The sequence below is a fragment of the Chiroxiphia lanceolata genome, chromosome 21 (genome assembly GCF_009829145.1).
Source record: "Chiroxiphia lanceolata isolate bChiLan1 chromosome 21, bChiLan1.pri, whole genome shotgun sequence".
Taxonomy (NCBI): domain Eukaryota; kingdom Metazoa; phylum Chordata; class Aves; order Passeriformes; family Pipridae; genus Chiroxiphia; species Chiroxiphia lanceolata.
The window spans coordinates 7119234-7137418 of record NC_045657.1 but is presented as its reverse complement, the minus strand read 5'-3'; the positions used below and the strand labels follow the sequence as shown (position 1 = coordinate 7137418).

The 18185-nt window shown below is 50.2% G+C and overlaps 1 protein-coding gene across 1 annotated transcript in view; it reads right to left on the bottom strand.

Annotated features, from left to right (window-relative positions):
* Positions 1-13578, bottom strand: part of BRINP1 (BMP/retinoic acid inducible neural specific 1) — a 91431-nt gene extending 77853 nt beyond the window's left edge. The window contains exon 1 of the mRNA XM_032708518.1: positions 13173-13578. The gene's annotated coding sequence lies outside the window, so the exon portion shown is untranslated. The remainder of the gene's footprint in view (positions 1-13172) is intronic.
* Positions 13579-18185: the final 4607 nt, after the last annotated feature.

The window sequence follows — 18185 nt, the reverse complement described above, 5'->3', positions numbered from 1 at the left end:
TGGCTATGGGAAAAAAAAAAAGAGTTATGCTTCTCTGCTAAATGTAAATATTGAAGTGATTTTCTACTCCCCTTTCCTTCTAGTCGCAAGTATAAAATCTTTTCATTCTTTCCCTGCCACGCTAATTATATCTAAATACCTTAAAGTAATTTTTTTCCCTTCATTTTTTGTTCCAGAACCAAACTGATGGGGAAAAAAAGAGAAGTCATTATTCACCTATTCCTACCAGGAATTCCAATAACTGTCTGTCAGATCTTCATAACAACATGAGGGATATCAGCAAGGCTGAGTTTCTGTGAATTTCTTAAGCTGACAACTTTCAGAGTCCTTTGCTTTCTTCTAGTCTAAACCTGCATTCAACAGAGAACTTAGAGTGAAATAATTAGATTTACAAAAAATAAATGAGCAAATCCCTGTATCAAAAGGGAGAGAAAAGTTCCCAGGAAATGATCCGAGAGTGGATTTACTTTTTCCATTAGAAATTGCCACATAGCTCTGGTTTATTTTAAGACGATGACACAATCCCTTTTTACCCTCTATTTCTCTGAATTCTTTCTTTTCACTTCTCTTGGCTCTCATTTTTATTTTTTTCCCCAGCACCACTATCCCTAACACAGAACCAAACAGGCACGAGGTCCCTACAGAAAACTGGAACGTGGGATGTCCAAGTGCATATGACATTAAGAAAAAAAAAAAAAAACAAACCAGAGCTCCCTGAATCAGCAATCCCTGACTCAGCTCCCTAAAGAGCTCTTGGAACACAGACACGCAGGGATGGGAACAGCCTGTTCCAGGGATCCTGCTCCTCAGGCCTCATTTGAATCTGTTGTCATGGCTGGTCTCCCAAGAACAGGACCCTGCTCACAGCCACCCACCAGCAGTCTTTGTCCCAGAGGTATGTGGGGAAGCATCACCTGCTCAGCTTCCAGTGGATTTAAAGAGAATTAGGCACATATATAGGAATTGGGCATCAAAATATCTCCTTTCGTTTCCACACTGCCAAAGATCTTGGCTCCTGTATTCCTCAGCCATACTCATTGCACTTGCATTTGTTTGCTCTTGGGGTTTTTCTTCAGGAGCAAAGAAACTTCCACTAAGAAGTAACCCAGTTCTGGTATATTTTGCTTTATTAACATCAGTTGTGGGCAATGTGAGTAAGCACAAACCCTCCAAAGGCTTATTGTCATCCTCCACAATCCTCCAGCACTGTCCCAGCAGACCCTGCACGCTTGAACACTCTGCATGTGGGGCATGGAAAATGCATCCTTGAGCCTCTTACTACAGAAAGTCTGCATTATTGAGCTGGAAATCAGTCCTCATATCCTTTCAAGTGCTTGGAGCTTTAAAATCACACCTAAAAATAAAATAAAATCCAGAATGTGCCTCAGCTCTCCTGTTGCTTTCCTTTTCCCCAGCTCCAAATCTTATAGCTGGAGGTCTGCAGACAAGCAGGAACGCTGTGCAAGGGCAGCAGAGTGTGTGTTTGTCCCCAGCACTTCTGGCCACCACTATTATGGCACCCGAGGGAGGGTCATGCCCCAGCATCAAAGTTATCTGAGACACGAAGGGTTTGGGCACTGCAGTTCACTGGTCTCAAGGCTCTACAAAAAAGCTGCCTTGGAGGAGCAGCAGCGAGGAAAAAAAGTGCAGCCACGGACAAAATTTCTGCCTTCAGACTCGGAAACAAAGTAATGAGAAGCACTGCAGGAGAATCCACTGGCAGGAAGGACTTATCAGCCTCTTTTGCTCTTCTTTTTAATGTAAGCAGCTTTATCATTAATTGTTATTTACTGCAAATGCTGAAATTGGTAAAAAAGATTAATATGGTGAACTGAAAGAGCAGCCTTGATTCAGGCTTCTTAAAGCACAATGCACAGCTCTATGTGTGTGTGTTTGCACCTGCCCTTCGCCGTGGGTGTTGTGAAGTCCCCATTTCTGTGTGCAAGGGAGGGATATTCCAGCAAAGGATGACTTTGCCAGTGGTCTTTGGCAAAAAGGAAAGAAATTAATTCAGGCCAGATTTCTAAAGGTTGAGCCACTTTGCTGGGGTGGAGGGGAGACAGATGCAAACCAGTGCTGCTTTTGCCCAGCTCTGGAAACGTGGAGACTCAGCACTGCTGACGACCAGTCTTTGGGGGGGGGGTGGGGGGGTAATATTTCCTGAGGACAGGGGATGCTGAATTCTTTAAAAAAAAAAAAAAATCCAGATTTTTCCTCACTCCAAACTTGGATTGAGAGTTCCCTGGGTAGTTGAGATTCACTGTGTGAGCTGGAGGGCTCAGAGCTGCAGCACTGACTGTGAGAGATTCGGCTCCTGTGCATGGCAACACATGCATTTAAAAAGCTCTTCTGGAAGTTATCAGCCTAAGTGACCTGCCCAAGGTCATATATAACATGTTGGTGACAGCACCATGATTGAACTATCTTGCTACAGCACTGCTTTATTCACACAGTGCTCTTGCATCCCAAAACAGCCTCTGCTCCTGATCCACTGCTCCCTTCCCCTCCTTATCACAGTCTCCTTAGAGACACATCTGTCCTGTGCTCCGTAAACCATAATACACCTGCAGTCTTTTATTCACTATCTGTCACCATGCAGTTTTATTACATATCCCTGAATTATCCAGCCTAGGCTACAATCTACTTATTCCTGCCAGCCATTCTCCCTTTCGACCCTCACCTCACCTTTCAGCCTTCTCAGTGTTTTGAGTCTTTCAGGCACTTGAAATGCAGGGACAATTCTGATTCTCTGGGGGAAATCCAGCAGAATTTCACTGAGGCCAGTCTGCTGGTCTCCCTCTCTTTTCTAAATGCAGGTGGTTGGAAATCAGAAGCTAGCAGTGGTCTCTGCAGTCCCATTTGAACCAATCCTTCAAGAATACTAACTCACAGCTGCCATTTTAAAGCTCTGTTCCCCATTCTTGCCATCTATAAAATTTTATTCCCCTCCTCTCTCTGCTCCTTTCATCAGAAATCAATCTTCCAATAATGCAGGTAAATTGCAGTCCTACCTTATAGCCATTTTTTTGCATGCATCTTTCTCGTGAATTTTGCAGAACTAAAGCTCCCTTGTCCATCCTTCCCCTTTCCAGCCAAGCCCATAAGCACAGTAATCATCACACCTACACAACACCTCGCCAGCAGAGTTGCACCTGCTGGTCACATCTCTCTCCTGTTTGCAATCCAGGAGGCAAAGGAATCATTTGTCCCAATGTGGCAATTTGTCTCAGCATTCACACTTGCCTTGCAGGTGAATTTTGTGTTCCTACCTGCCAGCTCTCTCCTCCCTCCACCCAGCCCCACTCACACACCTCTCAGAACTTAATTCCACCTATTGGTGTGCTTTCCTCACAGCCATGAGCTGTCCATCCTTCTCACTTTTCTTAGAGGAACTGCTTTATTCCCTGTCTCAGCCCCAGAGCAGATGACCACTGAAGAATAGTCTCCTCTCTGCTCACTCATGGCCACTGGAGAAGGGACCCTCAGCAAGTGTCACCTGTCAAAGCTGAACATCCCTGTCTGCATACAGCAGCCTGTCCTCTCTGCACCCAAATGTCTTTCTTCAGGAACAGGACAAAAAATGGCTGAAGGGAGAAGAAGGGAGTGGAGAAAGGCAGGTTCCTCCTCCCTCCCAGCAGCGTGGCCTCGGTGATGGTGGATGACTACGGGCAGGATGCAGGACTGTGTCCAGCACACAGCAGACAGGGTGGACCTCTGCCTGCAGGAGGCACCTCGAGGCCCTCAGGTGCATGGGGATATGGCTCTGGGGAGAAAATGTGGGGAGAGGACATGGCTCCATAGCTGATCTCTCTCCACTGTGTCACTGCTACCAGGCTGGTTTGGTTAAAGCTCAAGGTTTCATGTACTTGTCTCTGCCGCAGCCTTCCTGCGACAGCTTGGGCAAATTCTTTAAGGTGACATTTTACAAACACCTTGGAGGCTGATTTTCCAACTGTTCCCCATATCCCACTGCGATATTTAAGGTCCTGTCTTCTAAAATGTTCCACTACCCTGCCACTGACTAGTTTCAAAATCTGTCAAGGCAAAACTGCAAACTGAAATGCTTCCAGTGACTCTAACAGGATTTGAATCGATCCCCGAGCCGTGTGCTGCACTTCCTCTGGTTCTGAGCAGAGGTGATGGCATTCCCTGTTTCTTGTCCTCCTCCTCTGTCCAGACAGCAGGCCCTTGAGGGCAGGAAGCTTGCATCCACACGGTTCCTAGTGCTGGGAGACTCCAGGCTCACCCAAGCTCTGCATCATCCCACAGATAACGGCGGCGATGGAGGAAACCGAGATGTGCAGCTCAGGGTCACAGCAGCTGCTCATACCCACCCCTTTTATGTCCTGCTCCAGTATCTACTGTAATCACTGAAATTACTTTTGTGGGAGGTGACACAGAGGAAGAGATTCCTGGATTGATATTCTGCCTGGCATTGATGAAAACCTTTTTGTAATACCTTAATCCAGCACCCACAGAAGCAATTTGCTAATCTCTTGCTGACTTAGCTTCTAGCGGGATCGACCATAGCCAGTCATATTACCTGGCCGACCATATTATGTTCTTTTTATGCAGAGAGAAAATGTCCTTCCTGACCCCAGAAGATGGTCAGCCTTTGCTTTGAAGCACGAGATCTGATTACCATTGTCCCAGATTGCAGGGCTGCAAATGCTATTAATTGCTACAAAGTTACGTAGCCTTTTACACTTCAAATCCATCCCGACTTTCATCTCAGCCACATCCTGCAGCAGGGAATTGTGTGGCTTCACCATACGCTGAAGAAAGGACTATTTCCTTTTAATTTGCTTTAAAAGTTGTGCCCTTTAATTTTGATGTGTCCCCTTGTTCTTGTACCATCAAAGTGTTAAAATGCTTCTGATCACTTTTCATTTTAACCTTCATATACCTTTGCACTGGAACCTGAATTTCCCTTCTCGCTCCTCACTTTCCCAGACTAGATAAACTATTATTTCCAGGCTTTCTTTATTTAACTTGTTAATATTTGTAAAGCAATTTAAAATGTATTAATATGGTTCAATTATAATATCACTCCTATTTTCCATCCTTCCTTTTAATGTCTCAAGTGTCCATCTAATTTGCCATCAATCTCCATTGATTCTCCCTCTGATGATATGTTAGTCTTTATAATATCCTGGGGAATATTTCTTCTGCCTTCCTGACCAGCATTTTGGAACAAAGAAGCTGAACGCTGACGGATCATAAACATGATTCACTCTGCACTCAGCATGTGTATGGATTTGCTGTTGCTCGGGCTTTGATCCTGGAAATAGGTTTCATTATGTCTGTGGGGCTGTAATTAAAAATTTGCCTGTGTGATTCCAGTTGCAGGATCGGGCTCTTTGCAGTCAGGATTGCACTGGATCGGCCACACCTGAGCACAGGAGGGAAACCAAGTCTGTGTTTGATATTTTTGAGCAATATCTGAGCACCCAGTGACATATCCTGCAGCAGTGGGGCCCTTGAGACAACGAGGGTGAGTTGATATCTGTCTAGTCACAAATAGGGGAGAGAAATGAGACATGGATATTCTCTTTCCCATAGAAAGTTGGAGACACCCAAGGAAACTATGTGGTACCAGATGTAAAAAATTCTAAGCAAAATATCTCTGCAGACAACTCATAACTTACTCCATTGCTGCAGAATGTTATGAAAACCAAAAGCACAAATGGAGACAGTAAATAAACAGTCACACAGAGCATCTTCCTGGTGACACTGCACATGACAGCCCTCAGACAACTGACTGCACATCCCCACACAGCTGAAAGGTTATCCCTGGAGTGACAGCACCCATCCATGCCTTTCTGATCCCTTCACTGTCCTTCTGGTTTGGTTAGACCATTTCCCAGTCTTAGCAAGGCCCAATCCAGCTCCATCACCAAAGAGCAGCAACTCCAGTTCCAATCAGTCTTTTAACCTTAACTCTTCTCCCCCAAGGAGCAAATGAAAGGATTGCTAAACATGTATCTCTAATTGCACAAAAAGGATTTTATCAAAATATTTCTGAGAACTCAAGTTACTTTAAGCCAACATCACATAAATATTGTGGGGAAATCCTCACTGGTCTCTTTTCCCTGGTTGATTTAGATTTATCTGTTCACTGGCCTAAAACATGGTACAACAACCCTCCATCATTTTCAAATACTTTATAGTTCTCTTTTAGGAGAGTAGAAATGGCAGATAAACACATTATCAGCATTCTCAGGCATAAAACAGCAAAGCCTGGAGTTGTTTTGCAGAAGCAACTCCGAATTTGGACGACATGACAATAAGCAATTCTAGAAATAGCTGCTGCTCTTAGGGCTACGTTACAGAGATCCTTGTTGCTGCTTTTTTTCCTCTCTGTTCACAGTTTTAGCACAAACACTGTGCTGTCTTTGTTAGCTCTTCCCTTTGACTTCCTCAGTATTTCTCAGGCATCTTTCAGTCTCACCTTGTGCCTCCCGAGCTCTCCGTGCTCCCTCCAAACACACCTTTGATTTTGACTGCCAGTCTCCTCCAGCACGGAGCAGTGTGGGAAATGGCTGGAATAACTCTAGCATCCTCCTGTTCTGGGCAGGGAGGGGGTCTGAGCCAGGAGGGACCCAGAGCCACATATGTACCCCAGCATATGTCTGAGGGTTCGCTTACCCACTCACCATCTGTACCTGCTGGAAGAGCAGCCACATGCCCAAAGCTGCCAGGCTGCTCCAGCACCCTCATCCTGCCTCGCTGCTGTCTGTCCCACTGATCCCAGGAGTCCAGCTAAAGATTCACACCCGCTTATCCAGGTCCTCCTGCCTGCCCTGAACCCTCAGCCTCCTCCCCAGGGTCACAGCTCGTTCCCATCCATCCTTCCTTGGTTAGTTTTAGGTTTTTTTGTAATTTTCTGCCTCTGAACTACTGAACACGTCTCTTTTATTTATTTTTCTGGCCCTGCAGCCTCACTTGGAATGTGCTGCCCACAGGAGGCGACGCTTTTAAAGCTCACCCTGTCTCCCACCCTGCTTAGCAAGTCAGCATCCACAACTGCAAGGATAAATTACCCCAGAGGTCTCCAGTGTTAGCAATGCATCTGACACCCTCCTGCACAGCTACAGCAGGGCAAGGAGATGGCTAAACGGGATCCATTGTGCCGACTCAGGACTTCTGGCCAGAACTGCATCCAAAATCATGATGGACACAGCAGAGTCTCGAGCGCAGGCCAGGTTTTAAATCACGCTCTAAATCAAGGCCTAAGAAAGAGATCCTCACTCACCACGGAGCCAGTTAACAGCCCTGGCTCTGATAGCCTGGGATGATTTACAGCAAGTGGCTGCAAGCTTTTCACAGGCACTGCTGTACAACATATTCCGGCTGGAATATGCATAGGTATAAAAGTCCAAGTTGTGAGAAGATCTGTCGTAAGGCTCCAGGCTGCATCTTCTGTAAACACCAGGTGAAAGGACGTGCTGCCTATCGGGATAACCAGGAGACAGATCCCAGGCACGAAGAGACTGCAAGATCCAGAGCTACTCTACTGGAAATCAGGAGTGCGGAGAATGGATGGGAGTATGAGAGCTCCCTCTACTCCTACATTCTGTTTTGATTTCCAACAAAAAGCCCTGGAGCAAATTGTTTTTTCTGGAGCTTCTCTTATGTGTGAGAACCTCTCATAGCTTGGTTTGCAAGCTTTTGTGTCGTTGCTTGGTATGTGTCAGCCCAGGGCTGACTTTGCTGTAATTCCTGACCCTCTGGGAGGGAAGATGTCGCTGTGATGGCAACACTCCATCGAACGGTGCCCACTGCTACCAGACTCAGAGAATTGCTCTAGGGCCTGAAAGCCATGCTGGTGCTCCTGGCACCTCAGTTTCTACCTCTGCCCAGCATTTCCATCACCAATACAAACAGTGAGCAACAACAGTGTGTGTCTGGCAAGGGCTGTTCACTCCCTCCTCCTCTGCAGGCCACCATCTGAAGCTGGTTTACATTATTCACTCCCATCAGTTGCTGCCTCTCTGACTTACTGTTATTCCTATTGCCAGAGGAATAGGTGATCCATCAGCAGTGCAACTAGTAGTTTTTCTGAAATAGGAGCCAGGAATCATATGTATGGAGTTCAAGCAGTTGGGGATGCTATGTCAACACCTAGAGACGTGCCATCACCAGAGCTGCAGTGGCTTTGGTGGCACCCTGGGTCCCCTTCTCACCCAGCACTGAGCTCCAAATGGGCCTGTCAGGGACACAGCAGAGCTCTGTGCAGAGCTGAGCTCTGCCAGCTGCACTGTGCAGGCAACAATAAAATGGATGTAGAGCACATGACTTCAGAAGAACAAACAGCGAAAATAAATAAGAGAGTCTTTCTCCCCTTCCTGTGATGCTGCTTGCAGGTCCTGCCTCCAGGCTGCAAGAAAACAGCTCCCCAAGCAGGGGGCTGCAAAGGCTGAGACACGTTGTGTTATACTCCCCAGCCCAAGTGCAGAGGGAATCCTGGGCCTGACTTAGCTCCTTTTCAAAATGACATGTTTATACCCAGTTTATACCACCTTCGCTTAGGATCTGATCCAGCTCTTCTGAAATAAACTTGATTCTTTCAATAGCCTTCAGCTCAGTCTAAATCAGCTGCTCCTCTGATTTCTGCTCTTACTTCTGTTCCTCCCTCCCACTAGTCCCTGCACTTTTCCTTCCCTGGCCTAGCCCATCCATCCAGCAACAGCCACCCTATGCCTACTCCCAAACCTTGGGGAATGCCAGCTCATTTGCCTAGTCCAGCTCTGCCCATGCTTGCTTCTCTCCAGACAGAGAACCCAGCAGATATATCTACTTTCCTTTCCCAGGTCTCTCTGCTTTATAGTATTTCCCTTTTCCACACCCATTGCAGCCACGAGCTGCTGCAGCCACGTCCACCCAAGCTCCAGGCCCAGCAAGTCAGCTGGATGTGGCCCTGCAGAGCCCTGGCATCTGGGAACACTCTGGGGTACCACACACCGCTGGCAGGTGCTTTACCCTGACTCAGCTCAGCACCATTCCATAGCTCAGCATCCTGCTCCAGCAACCATTTCCAGGGAAGGGGGAGAACCACAGGACCAGCCCAGGGTCCGTGGCTCTTCTAGAAGCCAGATCTGTGTGTGTGTGTGTGTGTGTGGATATTCTCCCTCTCTGGGAAGCTGCTCTGTGTGGCCTGGAAGGAAATGGGCCAAGGTCCTTACGGTTGTTAAAAATCCCGTGATACTTTCGCGAGGGGGACGGTGTAAATCAAACCACCGGGCACGAGCTCCCTCGCTCCGGGTAATTTATATTCTGCCTCGCTAAGTTCATCTCTGCACTTCCAATGCATGAAGTGATTTTTCACTTCCCCTGTAGTATTTGCTGGCACGGAAAAGCTGCTGGGCTCTGTCCCAGAAGTAGCTGCATTTCATCACCGGGTGAACGATCCCTGTGCGCACCGGGCCGGGCCCCCGCGGGCTCCGCTCGCCCCGCGGTTCCGCAGCGGGAGGACTCGGCCCCGCACCCGTCCGGCACCGAGCGCCCGCCCCCGGCCGCCCCCGCCTTACGGTGGGCGCTTGGCCCCGCTCCGGGGGGATGCGCGCAGGGGATGCAGGCGGAGGGGATGAAAAGGGGGTGCGGGAAGGGGGTGCGGGCAGGGAGTGAGGGCAGGAAGAGTCGGGAGGGGGATGTGGGCAGGGGATGCGAGTGAAGGATGCGGGCAGGAGGTGCGGGCAGGGAGTACCGGCAGGAGGATGAGGGCGGTGGGTGTGGGCAGGGGGTGCAGAAGGTGGGTATGAGCAGCGGGTGCAGGCAGTGGGTATGGGCAGGTGTGCGGGCAGGGATGCAGGCAGGGGTGCAGGCAGGGGGTATGGGCAGGCGTGCAGGCAGGGGTGCAGGCAGGGGTGAGGGCAGTGGGTACAGGCAGGGGTGCGGGCAGGGGTGCAGGCAGAGGCACAGGCAGGGGTACAGGCAGGGATGTGGGCAGGGGTGTGGGCAGTGGGTACAGGCATGGGTACAGGCAGGGGTGTGGGCAGTGGGAACAGGCAGGGGTGCGGGCACGGATGAGGGCAGTGGGTACAGGTAGGGGTGCAGTCACTGGGTACAGGCAGGGGTGCGGACAGGGGTGCAGGCAGGGGTGCGGGCAGTGGGTACAGGCAGTGGGTACAGGCAGGGGTACAGGCACGGGTGCGGACAGTAGGTACAGGCAGGGGTGCGGGCAGTGGGTACAGGTAGTGGGTACAGGTAGGGGTGCGGGCAGAGGTGCGGGCAGTGGGTACAGGCAGGGGTACAGGCAGGGGTACAGGCAGGGGTGAGGGCAGGGGTACAGGCAGGGGTACAGGCAGGGGTACAGGCAGGGGTACAGGCAGGGGCTGCCCCGCTTTCCCGGCGCTCGGTGGAGCCACAGCGCCCCCTCCTGGGGTGCGGCGGCAGCGCTCTCGGGCCGCGCTGGCGCAGCGGGCGCGGGGCGCCGAGCGCGGGGTGTGTTCCCTTCCCGGGGGTCGCTCCCTGACTTCCCATCTCCGAACGCCGCGCCTCGGGGTGCTCTGGGGGCTCTTCACACTCATGTCTGTTCTTCAGCGGTTTGGGGTTTTTTGGAGGGAGGGGGTTACCGAGTAATTTTTTTCCTGCCTGCTCAACGTCCCTGCATCAGCTACAAACACCGAGCCCTGGGTAAAGTCTAAAAATCCACATCCATTTCTGGAGGTGGGCAGGGGGCCAGGCGTGGATGTGCCGGTTCTGGAGTCGGCTCCTGCAGTGCTTTCCCGAGCAATGAGCCCGGAGCAGGCACTGGGGCTCCCGCCTGAGCAAAAATGGGAGGGTTTGGCTTTGAACTATTTCTGTCACACAGACAACAATGATTATTGTCTGCTGGCAGACCCATTCCCACATAGTGTTTAGCACCAGCCTTACCCGTACTTGCAGTGTAGTAAACAGTGGAGGTGAGGAGGGAACACAGATACATCCCCCATCATCTCTTTTGGGACACCTTTTACCTATAAGCAAGCCAATTCACCATATGTTCCTCCTCTCCCAAGTTTTAATATACACTTCAGTCGGCCTCATTATATTCCTGCTCTTGGAGGATTGCACAGTATCCTGACTAGGCCTTATGGAAAAAGGGGAAGGGGAGGAAGGTCAGAGGGGGAGGTTAAATACCTCTAACACCAGTGACATCATCTCCCCCACACATCCTAAGTCATCTCTGATCAAAGGGGCTTGCAAAGGGAGCATCTGTACTGTGAGGAGGGGAGGGTTTTGCTCTGAACCAGCGTAACACTGAGTGGAGCCTTGCACTGTGTGTTTTAGCTATGGATGTGTGTGTGGTTTTGCTCACACACACACTCACACACCTTAAAAACCACGGTAACTCCAGCAGACCTCTCCCCATACTCCCAGACTCCAGCTCTTATCAGAGAAGGCACGATGGGTATGGAATTGCCGCTGCTCCCCCAGCCATTTCCCTGCTCCCCTCTCTGCTGCTCGTCTGCCTTTCTTTCCAGGAGTGAAATCATTCCTGAGTCCTGGGAACGTGCAAAGAGCAATAAAACAACCGTAGACACACAAAATGTAGCAGCTTTTCTGCTGAGTCGCGAAGGGCTTTGGAGTCAGACAAACCCCAAATCAATGCCTGGAGCAAACTACAAGGGAGAAGACTACGCTGGAGGAGCAAACCACCGACTGCGAGCCCTGCAAAGAAGACAAGCATGTGTGTGCTCATGTGAACGTCTGAAGGCTCGATTCACATAATAAGAATATCAATGCAGCTATTTCTGTGGATCCAGTCTGTGTGTCTGAGCGTGGGGGAACTGCAGGGCCGCAGAGCTGGAATAGGTGTTTGCATCCATGCGGGAGCAAGCCCGAGGTGCCGTGTGTGAGCACGGGGTGGGCTGTGCGAGTTCCCAGCATGTGTTTGGTGTGCTTAGCGTGTACATGCATGAGGGAGACCACGGCTGCTTGTCTGTGCGGTGTGTGGGAGGGAGAGAGTCCAAGTCTGTCTGTCTGTCTGTCGCTCACAAGCAGAGCTGATCAATATTTTTCCTTTATAAGGAATTTTTAAAAAAACCTTTCATATTTCTTACACCGAACCCACATCTCCTCTTTACGCATTCCCTTCTCCTCTCACTAGCCTCCAAATACTTCTCTACAACTCCTGGGAAAGAGCTTTACTGTCATTAACAAATTATTATTATGCATCCAGATGAGCAGCCAGAGTAAAGCATGAAGGACCCTTCTATCCTGCCTAGTGCAGATGTCAATCACACGGCTAAATTCAGACACCAATTCTGCCGGCGTTTCATCTACTGCTGGGTTCCCTCCGGGAAGAGGAGACCGCATCCAAGAAGTGACACCCCCTCCCCTTCCCCACTCCCAGGTACAAGCACGGGGGGACTCTCCAAAACCAAAACACACACTCACACCTACAACCCTCTTCCGATCGTCTCTGGGGCTTTAGTCCCAGGCTGTGATGGACCTCGGGGATGATGCAATGGTGTGGCAGTGCCCCCCGCGTCTCCATTCCCCAAGGACTGGAAAAAGGCAAAGTTATGCTCCACACCAGCCTCGCGAGCAGCACCGAGAGCTGAGCGGGGGAAACCCATCTCCTGCGCCCTGCGGTGCAGCCCCCCGCCATCGGCGCCCTCCCCCGGCTCTGCCGCTGTCTCCCATCCCCGCTGGAAGTCGAGGCAATCAGCCCGGTGTGGGATTCGAGGCGACAGACTTTCCTTTTTTGCCTCCGCGATTTGCTTGTCACTCGCGCGAGCGGAGCAGCGGATTAAGTGGAGATGACACCATCTCCTTGGGGACGGTCCCCCCCCCCGCTCCGGGATGTATCGATACTCCGGAATACAGATGGATCCCGGCTGCCTCCCACCCCCGCCGCCACCCCCGCCTCTCCTCCAGCCCCGCCGAGCCGGGGGCTGAGCCCCCATGATGGGGCATCCTCGGCGGGCTGCGCCTTGCCCCAGCACGAACCAGCGCTCCCAGTCTTCCCAGCGCCGGCGGACCCCGGCCCCTCGCTCAGCAGTGCGCAGGTAGAACCGCTAACGGGGCTGCGGGACTTTTCCATCCATCCCCCGCCGTGCCCAGGGCGGGGTGCGGGCGGTGCGGGCGGAGGGGCCGCGGGCGCGGTTACACAACGCGGGCAGGACGGGGGAGCCCGGCCCCGGGCACGGGCAGAGCCGCAGCCGCAGCGCAGCGCTCGCCTTTACCTGATGCTTAATGTCCCTCTCTGGCGGAGATCGGGTCGCCCGTGGGTTTTATTCGGCTCGGTAGGAACTTGTGGGAGAGCTTCTCTGTCCAGCTCGCATACTGGGTGCGGGGCTGATGCTGCAGGCGTGAAAATCCTGGGGCTCTAGCAGTCCTTTTCATGCTCAGACAGAAAATCCCCTTCCTTGATCCAGATCGCGGGCATTAAGGGCAGAGGTAAAAAAAAAAAAAAAAAAAAAAATTCCTTTTCTCCCCTTCTTCCTTTTCCTTTTTCTTGCCTTTTTTTTTCCCCCCCCTTCCTGTGCCCCCCCCCTCTCTTCTGCTGCTCAGTTCGTAGCCATCGGGGGAAGGAGCAGAGGCAGCAGGGAGAATGGAGAGGGGGTTAGAAATAAAAATGAAAAAGGCTCCAGGAGGGAAGAGAGAGGCTGGGCTTGCCACAGAGGGAGGGGCTTGGAGAGGGCTGGAGAGGATGAATGGGGAAGAGGAAAGCAGGGAGGAGCCCCAGCCTGGCCATTTTATTCTAAGAAGTGTTTTGTACATAATTAGAGAAGGGGAGGGGCCGGGGGCAAAAAGGAGGGACTTAAGCTCCGGCCAGACGGAGCCTGGGCCGTGGGAAGGGAGGATGAGCCCGGGAAGGGCCGCCGGACGGGGCTGCGGGGGGATCTAAACTTGTCTGCTGAGGGGACATCCGAGGGGATTTGGGGAGGAGGCTGCAGTGGGACCGGTTGCCATTCCAGGCAGTTCTCATCCATTTAATTTTTTTTATTTTTTTCTCCCCCCGCACGCCTTCTATTTTCACCTCCCCGGAGCCAGACAGCGCGGGGCTCCATCGGCTGGGGGCGAGGGGAGCAGGACGGTGCCCATCCTGACTCCACACTGGGGGGGTCCCACCCTTCCTTGGGGAGCTGGGGTGGAGCCGTTCCCGCATCCCCGCGGCGCGGATGCGGTTCAGCACCGCGGACAGCGCCGGGCGGGCGGGCGGGGACGGGACGCGGGGGCTCGGGGGGCTCGGGGGGGTTCGGGGACCCTCACCGGGGGCTCCACAGCCCCGGCTCGGCAGCGGCTCGGAGGGATGAGCAGAGTGGAGCTTCCACGGGAGGCAGCGGGCAGAGCTCCCGGTGCCTCCCGGCCCGGCTGGACCCGCTTGGCAAAGTCCGCCCGCTGGGCTCGGGGAAGGTTTGGGATGGGGAATGGAGACGGGGATGCCTCAAGGGCATGACCCACCCAGACAGATCTGGGCAGCTCAGTAAAGGCAAGCAGTGTAGGAGAGCGTAGAACAACGTCAGGATGTGAGGATTCCAGGCAGGGAGCTCCAAGAAAAGTCAGTCACGGCTGGGCTGGGCTGGGCTGGGCTGACAGAGGCAAAAAAAAATCAGTCACCTCTTGCAGGGTATGTGGGGCAAGGAGGGCACTGGGAGACGCCCTCCTTCCACCTCCCTCTTCTGGCCTGCAAGGACACTCTGTCCTTCTCTCACCCATCCCCTGTGGCTACGGAACATTGTCTTAAGCTAAATCTTCAGCAAATCTTTCCTAAGCAGAATTAGAAGCTGTTTCGTTAAACTCCAGGCTGCTCTGATAGGGCTGGGGCTTAGCTTATCTCAGTTACAGGGTGCCCAGAGCTCCCCAGTTGTACTTTTCTCCAAGTGACTGTTCAGCCACAAAGCTGAACATCACACTTCCTGCTAAGCCACCCTGGATTCTGTCACACTGGCTCAAATAAAAGGCTGAAAGGGGGATTCTCACAGATTCCCCTGGTACAAGGCTGCAGAGGAAGAGCTTACACCACAGCATGGAAGATTCAGGGATCAGGCCTTATACAGAACAGATAAACAAGGGCAAAATACCTATTTAAGCAAATAAATGGTGTTTGGAGTTATCACTGGTGTGTTCTTTCGTTGATGCTCTTGGCACTTATCAGAAAGAGAAGAGGAATCCTCCTGTCCTACATAAGGTTGTTTGAAATGAAAGCAAAGGCTCCATGAACACTCACTGCAGTCAGTGGGATTTGCCAGTTCAGATAATGCAACAATACTGGGTGTCTTTCCTCACTGCACCTGGAAGGGCTGATTTGGTCCAGCAGGATCTGGCACCACCCAGCAGGATATTTCCTGTTCCTGTGAAGAGGGAGAGAGAGAAAACAGGTGAGATGATGCTCCTCAGGCACCCAAGGGTCTCACAGACCTAGAGAACCACTCATTACTCGAGGGAATGGCATGGAGCTGGGTCAAGGGAAGTTTGGGTTGGATATTAGGAAAAGATTCTTCCCCCAGAGGGTAGCTGGGCACTGAACAGCTACAGTTACAGCTACACAGCTACACTCCCCAGGGCAGTGGGCACAGCACCAAGGCTGACAGAGCTCAAGGAGTGTTAGGACAATGCTCTCAGGCACATGGTTGGACTGTTGGGGTGTCTGTGTAGGGCCAGGAATTGGATTTGATGATCCTTGTGGGTCCCTTCCAACTCAGGATATTCTGTGATTCTTTGTGATAAATACTCTCTACAAAGTAACACCTTCTTCCAGAAAGTGAAAGACAACAAACTTCTGGGAGAGGTGTCCTGCCTGGAAATAAGACTTACTATCAATACAACAAAAATATAATTAGAGGAAAACATAAAACAAAGCAAGGACAATAGTTTTCCTTATCATTTTCCCATCTCAGAATGTTTTCCCTCTTTCCCCCCCCAGTGCACACAAACACCATTTCTGCCTCTTTCCCAAAAGCTTTTACTGTCTCCGTATCAAAAGCGGATTATTTGGTGCATTGAGTATTCAACATGTTCTCTTACAGTATTGTTGTGTTCAATGAGCTCTGCTCATCTGAATGGACACTCACTGCATAGTCCACTGGTTTAATTTGCTGCTTTGGAAACCTAAGCAGGTTACAGCATATTTAGCTATGTGTCTGTTCTTATGTGTCAAAGATAAGGTTTCTGGATGCCATTTTTAAAAACAAAATTATTTCACTTCAGTAGCTTTCTCTTCTCAGTGGTCTCTTCTTTTTAGTCTTGGATATTTCAACTCACCTTCTCCCTACAATGAACAAAGCCTGGATCTTCACCCCAAATCAGCAAAGCTCCATTGAACAAGAATTTCTATTCCTGCTTCCAGAAAGGAGGGGGTTTTTTTGAGCTGTTAAAAACCTTAGCATATCCAATCCTCACTTTTTTCACCCCTCTTTCCACAGATGTCTTAAAAGCAATGTTTACATTTTTAAACTGTAATATTCTTCCCATGAAGAAAACATAAACTAGTCTATCAAGGGAGGATATGAAGGAGAACAGAAATTCACAACACACACAGTGAGAAGAGAGAGTCTCCTATTTACAAGCATTAGGCAAACAAAAAAAATATTGTGGTAGTGAGGAGGAGAAACAGTAATTTGGACTCTCTATTAGAAGTTTAGGAAGAAATCACATGAAACTGAGACCTAGAAAGCAGAAAAGTGTCCATGTTGTTCACATAAGAGCTGGCACAAAGACGGGCAGAGAGGTTTCCACTGTGCTGTGGGTGTGGATTAACTCCAGCATTCAACTCACCACTGCACAGCTGCCCCCTCACTCCCCTCCAGGGAGATGGGGGAAGAGGAAAGGGCAAAAAAAAACCCCAAGAAAACTCAGTGGCCAAGAGAAAAATTGTTGGTAACTGAAGCAGGAGAAGCTGACAACAATAAAACAAAAGAAGCGAGAGGAAGGCAATCACCACAACCCTTGAGCAGAGCAATACCCAGCTGATGCTCAGACAAAAGATGGCTCACTTAACTAAAATCCCATACTTTTCACTTTTTTATTGCTGAGCATGATGTTTTATGGCATAGAATATCTCTTTGGTTGGCTCAGGTCACCCACCTGGTTGTGTCCCCTCCCAATCTCTTATCCATCCCCCAGTCAGTGTTCTGGGAGCAGAGGGAGAAACAGAGGAGGCTTTGCTGCTGTGCAAACACTGTCCAGCAATAACTAAATCATCCATGTGTTAACAGCAGTGTTTTGGTCACAAACATAAAACACAGGATCACGTGAGCTGCCATAAAGGAAATTACCTCCATCCCAGACAGGCCAGCACAGAGTTCATTATCTCATGCAGAAGGAGCTGTATGTGCCAGCTGCACACAGTGAATACTTCACATCTATTTGTGATTCTACAGCAAAACTTCCTTCAGAGTCCCAGGAGCTGGGGAAGATATTCAGACTCCACTCTGAGTTCCTCTCATGCTACGGGCAAACTTTTGTTTTCCACATATCCTGTTGTGTTGTCCTCCTTGAGGATGCACAATGTATTCTTGTCAAGGTTTTGCAGACTTCATTGTTTATTACAGGCTAAAAATGGATTAAACTTGCTTTGTGAGCAATGTATTGATATTCTGGTGCTCTCCCAGTCTCTTGTGAAATATATTTCCTCTTTCTCCTCTGCAAACAATATCCCAGCAAGCAGTGATCTTATTCAGGCTGTGCTTTGTGTTGGCTGCAGAGATATCCAGCTCCCAAACACCAGCATATCCATCTGCTGTTGGTATCCCTTCACACATGGGTGGGTGTCCCTGTGTTCTCCAAGCAGGATGGGTCTGTGGCCAGACAAGTAGCAGGCTGTTTTGATGGATGGTGGGAAGAAGACTGGGAGTGGGCTCAGGAAGCAAGGAACAAGCAGAGACGAGACGGTTTCCATCAGCCCAAAATGCAGAATTAGACATTTAAGTCAAGTCATAAACAGGGATTGGGGAATGCTAGAACCCCCTGCCAAGCTAAGAAAAAATGTTGGCACATCCCAGCAGAGTGGGAAGAAGAAGTTGGGAATTGTTTGGGTGTTTTTCTGAAAGGAGGTTCTGATATCTGGTTCCTCTGCATTAAACTGAATCATTCTCAATCCAGCTCTAGAAGCCTTAAACTCAGACTCTAAACTCAGTAATCTTTCCAAATAGATGCTTTCCTATCTTTGCATTGTTACTAAATTAACATATCCCAAATTTATATTTTGAGACAAATCCTTTTGAGCCTCAAATTAACAATGGAAGAAACGACAT